The 8,636-nt window shown below is 38.6% G+C and overlaps 1 pseudogene; it reads right to left on the bottom strand.

The window, feature by feature from the left end:
- Positions 1 to 335: 335 nt before the first annotated feature.
- LOC121441203 lies at positions 336 to 948 on the bottom strand (annotated as a pseudogene).
- Between the last annotated feature and the right edge of the window lie 7,688 nt (positions 949 to 8,636).

Genomic DNA, 8,636 nt, shown 5'->3' with positions numbered 1-8,636 from the left:
GGGCCTCGCTTTTGGCAAGCCCTAATAAATATTTGTAATGAAAAAAAAAACCCAATATAAATTGAGTTTATTATTTACTTTTGTTTACAGCAAATAAAACACAGTATTATATTGACAATTCAAATAAGATTTTATTTAATGAAAGCCCATAATACAAACAACGAATTAAGGAAACAAAACATGCTAAAAAGATAAGAGGAGGCCAACTTGACTAGTTTTTGTCACGGGCCACATTTGGCATCACTTTGAGCTCTTTCAAAATTTATGTAGACACAATGACAAATGCTTGCTATCTTTACTGGATTTTCAAGGTGGTGTAAGATAAAAATTTACTTTTAAATTTTATAATGGAGTGTTTTGCCTGTGGCTAAATTTGAAGAAAGGCAAATTGTGCCACTTATTAGAAAGAAAATTGCAGCTATAGTTGCCAGAACCATGGCACTACCAAACTTCTGAGTGTCTGGGTCAGAAGGCATATTGAAAGATGTTGGAAAGGCAATCCCCCATTTACGCATGATGGATATGTAATTGAACAGAACAGCAAGATAAAGAAAGCTGCTAGCAATGATGTTGGGAATCCCTGAAATGCTGAATGGATTGCAGGTGGCATTCCTCCACACTCTTCCCATACACAGACTACAAAAAGCAATACTGGTGGTGATTTTCCCAAAGAGCCCAAGAAAGCTAGCCACCAGCAGCAGGTGCTGGTTTATTCGAATGTACAATGGAATGAACAAGTCATGGTAGTTGTATGTTGCTGGAGTTGTTGCCATTGTGGAAAACACAGGCTTTCCATTTGCCCACAAAAGCCATTATAGGCTTGGAAATCATAGGGTCTTCATAGTACCACACTCGCTACTGAGGGAGCCCCATGGAGATGCAGCAAAGTAGACAGGCCACTGTGGTCAAAACAAAACCTCCCATTTGGCGATTGTATGTTTTCAACATGATGCTGACAGTGAATACTTGAGATCTGCAAAGATACACAGGACAATATGAAGATAGTTACTCAGGGCAAAGACAGGATACTCAGGTTTAAAGTACTAAGGGAAAGGTGTTATTTTTGAGAGAGTGAGCCTTATATGAAGATCTGATGACTTGGATGTGGCATGAGAAAAGCCTGAGAATGCCCCTATGGCATTCTGTTCAGGCAGGTAGATAATCTAATCAACACACACTCTACACTGTATAATTATGCATTTGCCACAAACTTCTAGAAATCCCACTACCTCTCCTATCCAAGGGCTAGTATGAGAGGCATGAGACCCTACATCTGATTAGTTGCATGATATCTTCAAGGGACCCCCGTGATTAGCAAGTGTGAGAAGTTTTTCCTAGTGATGTGTCAAACATTGTCTCATCATTCATTGTTCTTGGATCTTTGGATTATCTCAAAGCTTTACCTGTTATGAACATCACCATATGAATGAGCATGGAATATGAAACTTTGAGTACATATATTGTGTTGTCATTTCTTTTAAATAGATACTAAGGCATTCAACTTGGAGAAGACAAGGTGTCAAGTTAATACAGAACTATTTCACACCAATTGTATGAGTTTTATATACCTAGAAGTAAATCTGGAAGTTTTCTGCTTCTTTATTACTTCCTTTGCATTGGCTGAGTACAATACGCCCGCACATCAATGCTGAAAGATAATAAATGAGTGGAAACTCATAATGTAATAGACAATTAACTTACTCTGGTATATGTAATATGAAACATATTATATATTATCTTTTTCAAAAACCTATTTCACTGTAATACTTAAAACACATCAGTTCCTAAGAAAATCTGTGAACATATATAATGCTTACCCCTAGATAATTATAAAATAGAAATGACTGTAAGTACATTCATAGTTTTATGATTAGTTTTGATTGTCTAGTTGAAACAATATAAGAATGATCAGAGAAGGAAGTCTAAATGAGGAATTGTATGGATTCCGTTGGTCTATAGGCATGCCTGTGAGGGATTATCTTGTAATGTTAGTTGAAGTAGGAAGACCTATCCAGTGTACTATTACCTAAAAAGGAGATTATAAGCTGAAGGTGGCTATAAACATGCATGTGAGTACTGAAAGAAATGTATTCACTCATTGCTCCATCTTCATGTGTGGATGTCATATATCTATTCATTCATGTTTGTATGAACTTCTGCCTATTTTTAAAATATGTTGGGTAGATATTAAATATGATAAATTTGAGTCCTTGGAATCAGGGTGGTCTACCTTTGTTTTAAGCTACAATTCTGTCACATTGTTTCTCTCATTGAACTTTTCTGATTGCTTTTTCTTTTTTTGCTTATATTGGGCAGAATCCTACAATGTAAGCCAAATTTTTCTCTAACTGTATATGTAGTCCAAATTTGTCTCAGACATGAAACAATCCTCAAGGTCATTCTGGAGTCCAGAATGCACTTCAATTTGTGATCCTCTAGAATCTTCCTGTACCTGGATACTAGGATATACTTATGAAAATAGAACTTAGAAGAAAATGAATAGTAATTCTTTTTTATATAGTTTTTATTATTATTATCAAAAATTTTTACCTCCTTCCATCCTCCTACTTTCCTCCCCCTTCTCCCATACCCCTCCCCCCCATCTCCAGTCAAAAGAGCAGTCAGGGTTCCCTGCCCTGTGGGAACTCCAAGGTCCTCTTTCCTCCATCCAGGTCTAGGAAGGTGAGCATCCAAACAAACTAGGCTCCCACAAAGCCAGTGCATGCACTAGGATCAAAACCCAGTGCCATTGTTCTTGGCTTCTCAGTCAGCCCTCATTGCCCGCCATGGTCAAAGAGTCCAGTTTGATCACATGCTCCATCAGTCCCAGTTCAGCTGGCCTTGGTGAGCTCCTGTTAGATCAGCATGACCGTCTCAGTGGGTGGGTGCACCCCTCGCAATCCTGACTTTCTTGCTCATGTTCTCCCTCCTTCTGCTTCTCATTTGGACCATGGGAGCTCAGTCCATTGCACCAATGTGGATCTCTGTCTCTATCTCCATCTATCGCCTGTTGAAGATTCTATGGTAAAATGCAAGATATTCATCAGTATGGCTATAGGATAGGGCCATTTCAGGCTCCCTCTCCTCAGCTACCCAAGAAACTAGCTGGGGACATCTCCTTGGACACCTGGGAACCCCTCTAGAGTCAAATCTTTTGCCAACCCTAAAATGGCTCCCTTTATTAAGATATATACTTCCCTGCTCCCATATCTACCCTTCCTTTATCCCAACCCTCCCATTCTCCCAAGCTCTCCCCATCCACCCCTTCTCATTTTTCTCTCCCCATCTCCCCTTACCCCCATCCCTCCCCCACCCCTAAGTTCCCAATTTTTGCCTGGCAATCTTGTCTACTTCCAATATCCAGGAGGATAACTATGTGTTTCTTTGGGTTCACTTTCTTTTTTTTTGGGGGGGGGGGTTCACTTTCTTTTTACGCTTCTCTAGGATCACGAGTTATAGACTCAATGTCCTTTATTTATGGCTAGAATCCACTTATGAGTGAGTATATACCATATTCATCTTTTTGAGTCCAGGTTACCTCACTCAGGATAGTGTTCTCTATTTCTGTCCATTTGCATGCAAAATTCGAGAAGTCATTGCTTTTTACCGATAAGTAGTACTCTAATGTGTATATATTCCACGCTTTCTTTAACAATTATTCCATTGAGGGGCATCTAGGTTGTTTCCAGGTTCTGGCTATTACAAATAATACTGCTATGAATATAGTTGAACAAATGTTTTTGTAGTATGATAGGGCATCTCTTGGGTATATTCCCAAGAGTGGTATTGCTGGATCCTGGGGTAGATTGATCCCGAATTTCCTGAGAAACTGCCACACTGCTTTCCAAAGTGGTTGCACCAGCAATGGATGAGTGTACCCCTTACTCCACATCCTCTCCAGCAAAGGCTATCATTGGTGTCTTTGATTTTAGCCATTCTGACAGGTGTAAGATGATATCTCAAAGTTTTTTAATTTGCATTTCCCTGATTGCTAAGAAGGTTGAACATGACCTTAAGTGTCTTTTGGCCATTTGAACTTCTTCTGTTGAGAATTTTCTGTTCAGTTCAGTGCCCCATTTTTTAATTGGCTTAATTAGCATTTTAAAGTCTAGTTTCTTGAGTTCTTAATATTTTTTGGAGATCAGACCTTTGTCTGTTGCGGGGTTGGTGAAGATCTTCTCCCAGTCAGTAGGTTGCCTTTTTGTCTTAATGACAGTGTCCTTTTCTTTACAGAAGCTTCTCAGTTTTAGGAGGTCCCATTTCTTCAATGTTGCCCTTATTTTCTGTACTGCTAGGGTTATACATAGGAAGTGGTCTCCTGTGCCCATGTGTTGTAGACTGCTTCCTATTTTCTCTTCTATCAGGTTCAGTGTGTTCAGATTAATATTGAGGTCTTTAATCCAGCTGGACTTGAGTTTTGTGCATGGTGATGGATATGGATCTATTTTTATTCTTCTACAAGCTGACAACCAATTATGCCAGCACCATTTGTTGAAGATGCTTTCTTCCATTGTCTACTTTAAGCTACTTTGCCGAAAATCAGGTGTTCATATGTTTGTGAGTTAATATCCAGGTCTTCTATCCGATTCCATTGGTCGACTTCTCTGTTTTTATGCCAATACCAAGCTGTTTTCATTACTGTAGCTCTGTAATAGAGTTTGAAGTCAGGGATGGTAATGCCTCCAAAAGTTCCTTTATTGTATAAGATTTTTTTGGCTATCCTGTGTTTTTTTTGTTTTTCCATATAAAGTTGATTGTTGTTTTCTCAAGGTCCGTGAAGAATTTTGTTGGGATTTTAATGGGGATTGTGTTGAATTTGTTGATTGCCTTAGGTAGAATTGCCATTTTTACTATGTTGATCCTACAGATCCAAGAGAAAGGGAGATCCTTCCATTTTCTGGTGTCCTCTTCAACTTCTTTCTTCAATACCTTAAAGTTCTTGTCAAACAGATCTTTCATTTCCTTGGTTAGAGTTACACCAAGATACTTTATGCTATTTGTGGCTATCATGAAAGGTGATGTTTCTCTGATTTCCCTCTCTGCTTCTCTATCCTTTGTGTATAGGAGGGCTACTGATTTTTTTGAGTTGATCCTGTAGCCTGTTATATCAGCTGTAGGAGTTTTTTGGTAGAGTTTTTGGGGTCACTAATGTACACTATCATATCATCTGCAAATAATGAAAGTTTGACTTCTTCCTTTCTGATTCCAATCCCTTTCATCTCCTTATATTTTTTATTGCTATTGCTAGAACTTCAAGAACTATGTTGAAGAGATATGGTGATAGTGGACAGCCTTGTCTTGTCCCTGATTTTAGTGGAATGGCTTTGAATTTCTCTCCATTTAATTTGATATTAGCTGTTGGCTTACTATATATTGCTTTTATTATATTTAGGTATGATCTTTGTATCCCTAAACTCTCCAAAACCTTTATCATAAAGGGATGTTGAATTTTTCAAATGCTTTTCTTGGCATCTAATGAAATGATCATATGGGTTTTTTTTTCCGTTTCTTTATATGATGGATTACATTGATAGATTTTCGTATGTTGAACCAGCCCGCATCTCTAGGACGAAGCCTACTTGATCGTAATGGATAATTTGTTAAATGTATTCTTGGATTCTGTTTGCCAGAATTTCATTGAGAATGTTTACATCAATATTCATAAGTGAGATTGGTATGTAATTCTCTTTCTTGGTTGGGTCTTTGTGTGGTTTTGGTATCAGGGTGACTGTAGCTTCATAAAAAGTGTTTGGCAATGACTCTTCTGATTCTATTAAGTGAAACACATTAAAGAGTATAGGTATCAGCTCTTCTTGGAAGTTCTGATAAAATTCTGCATTAGCTGGACTGTGACTGAAAAAGCATGGGATAAAACTGGACTCTCTGAACATGGCGAACACTGAGGGCTGATGAGACGCAAAGGACAATGGCACGGGGTTTTGATCCTACGTAATGTGCTGGCTTTGTGGGAGCCTAGCCAGTTTGGATGTTCACCTTCCTAGATATGGACGGAGGGGGGAGGTCCTAGGTCTTACCACAGGGCAGAAAACCCTGACTGCTCTTTGGACTGGAGAGTTAGGGGGAAAGGAGTGGGGGGAGGGGGAGAAGGGTGGGAGGAGGGGGCGTAGGGTGGCAGGAGGGGGAGGGAAATGGGAGGCTGGGAGGAGGTGGAAACTTGTTTTTTTTCTCCTTTTCTCAATAAAAAAAAAAAGAAAAAAAAAAGAAAAAAAAAGAAAAAAAAACCATCAGGTCCTAGGCCATTTTTTGGTTGGGAGGTTTTTAATGATAGCTTCTATTTCCTCATGATTTATAGGTCTATTTAAATTGTTTACCTGGTCTTGATTTAGTTTTGGTAAATGGTACTTATGTAAAAACAAGTCCATTTCTTTTACATTTTCCAAATTTGTGGCATATAAGCTTTTGTAGTAAGACCTAATGATTCTTTGAATTTTCTCATTGTCTATTGTTATGTCCCCTTTTCATTTCCTATCTTATTTATTTGCATGTTCTCTCTCTGCCTTTTGATTAGTGTGGATAAAGGTTGTCAATCTTGTTGACTTTCTCAAAGAACCAGCTCTTTGTTTCATTGATTCTTTGTGTTTTCTGCATTTCTATTTTGTTGATTTCAGCCCTCAGATTGATTATTTCCAGTCTTCTACTCCTCCTGAGTGAGTCTGTTTCTTTTTTTTCTAGAGCTTTCAGCTGTGCTATTAAGTCTCTAATGTGAGCTTTCTCCATTTTTTTTAAAATGTGGGCACTTAGAGCTATGAACTTTCCTCTTAGCACTGCCTTCATAGTGTCCCATAGGTTTGGTTATGCTGTGTCTTTATTTTCTTTAAATTCAAGGAAGACTTTAATTTCTTTCTTTATTTCTCCCCTGACCCAGGAGTAGTGTGCTAGTTGACTGTTCAGCTTCCATGAGTTTATAGGCTTTCTGGGGGTAGCAGTATTGTTAAATTCCAACTTTATTCCATGGTTATCCGATAAGACACAGGTGGTTACTAATATTTTTTATATCTGTGGAAGTTTGCTTTGTTACCGAGTATGTGGACTTTTTCCTAATCATTTTTTTTTCCAGTCTTTGGAATGGAAGAAAGGGCCTAAACCGTGGTAGATAAACATTCCACTAATAACCTAAAATCTATGTCCCTCTTGTGTCATAAAATAAAAGACAAATAACTGCATAAATGTGTGTAAATTTGTGTTAAGTGATACATGAATTTGTGTGAGTTTATTTTTATTTCTGCATATGTAGAGGCCACAGATTGACTTCATGTGTATCCTTCTAATTCTCTTCATCTGAATTTTTAAAATACAGGGTCTTTCTGAACATAAATCTTTCTGTTTTGCTAGGTTTCCTGACCAGAAAGGCCAAGGATGTGCCCTTCTCTATTCCCTGATAGTAACGAAACATTTCAATGACAAAATTCCTGGCTTTTTGTGGATGTTATGAATTCAAATGTAGGTCTTCAAGCTAACACAGCATGAAAATTGTCCACTAAACCATCTCCCAGCCCCTTCTTTCTTTTTGTATTTATTTGTCTTTCAATTTTCAAAATAATTTTCTTTTTTTATTAAATTTATTTATTTATTTAAGGATTTCTGCCTCCTCCCCTCCACCGCCTCCTATTTCCCTCCCCCTCCCCCGATCAAGTCCCCCTCCCTCATAAGCTCGAAGAGCAATCAGGGTTCCCTGACCTGTGGGGAGCCCAAGGACCGCCCACATCTATCCAGGTCTAGTAAGGTGAGCATCCAAACTGCCTAAGCTCCCCCAAAGTCAGTATGTGCAGTAGGATCAAAAACCCACTGCCATTGATCTTGAGTACAATGGGGATGATCTATCCGGAACTCACCAAGGCCAGCTGGCCTGGGTCTGAAAAAGCATGGGATAAAACCAGGCTAGCTGAACATAGCGGACAATGAGGACTACTGAGAACTCAAAATAATTTTCTTATTCAGGCTGCCCCTGAACTCTCTCTGTATCCCAGATAGGCTTCTGATGATTGATTCTATTACCTGAGCCTCACAAGATTACAGTGATGTGGTACTATATTCAGTACAATTTCATCTTATTTTAATATTTTTTTTTTAAATTTTGAGACAGGATGTGACTGTCTACCCACGGCTGACAAGAAACTTTATATGTAGTCCAGGGTACCCTCAACTAAGTGAAAATCCACTTTCTTTTCTTCTTATTTTTTATCATTTCCTTCCTTTCTGTCTTCTTTGCTTTCTTCCTACTTCTCACCCTGCACACATCTGCATTTGCCTTTATCTATTCTTCCTTTCTCCTTCTTTATGTTTATTCTTCCTACCTCTCCTTTTTTTTCTTTTTTTCACTTTCTTCTCTTTTGGTAGATCTATAGGTGAAGTTCAGGAGACCAATTACTGTCAGACTAGGGTTCCGCAAGGAAACCCAATTGCTAGCAATATCCGAAGATGATAGGAAACACTGAAAGGATGACATGTACCTAGGACATTCTAAACATGTGTAGCTTGTGGGTGGGCAGCAACAAAGAGCAGAAGATGCTGTCTTTCCTTAGGGTGATTCTGAGTAGAAGTAGCAAAAGTTGTAGGTGGAGTGTAGCCAAAAAAAGTGTGGCAGTAGCAGTTTCTTAAGGCCAAGTTTCACCAAC

The sequence above is a fragment of the Microtus oregoni genome, unplaced genomic scaffold (assembly GCF_018167655.1).
Source record: "Microtus oregoni isolate MIOR12 unplaced genomic scaffold, Mior012 000074F_001, whole genome shotgun sequence".
NCBI classification, from domain to species: domain Eukaryota; kingdom Metazoa; phylum Chordata; class Mammalia; order Rodentia; family Cricetidae; genus Microtus; species Microtus oregoni.
The sequence above is the reverse complement of the archived record's forward strand: the minus strand, read 5'-3'. Positions and strand labels throughout refer to the sequence as shown.